Raw genomic sequence first — 219 nt, forward strand, 5'->3', positions numbered from 1 at the left:
AGAGAGCAGCGGCAACAGCAGCAGCAGTAGTACCGAGTCAATCGCTGAAACCGCTGAGCTGCAATCTCTGCTGCTGCTGCTGCTGCTGCTGCTGCTGCTGCTGTTGCTGCTGTTGCTGCTGCTGCTGCTGCTGCAGGCGCTGCGAGGGCTGCTGCGGCTGTACGTGCGGCTGGGGTTAGTAGTGGAGGCTGTGAGGGTGAGCTGTGTTGCAGCGCAGCA

This window comes from Eimeria mitis, genomic scaffold (assembly GCF_000499745.2).
Source record: "Eimeria mitis Houghton genomic scaffold, Emh_scaff2161, whole genome shotgun sequence".
NCBI lineage: Eukaryota > Apicomplexa > Conoidasida > Eucoccidiorida > Eimeriidae > Eimeria > Eimeria mitis.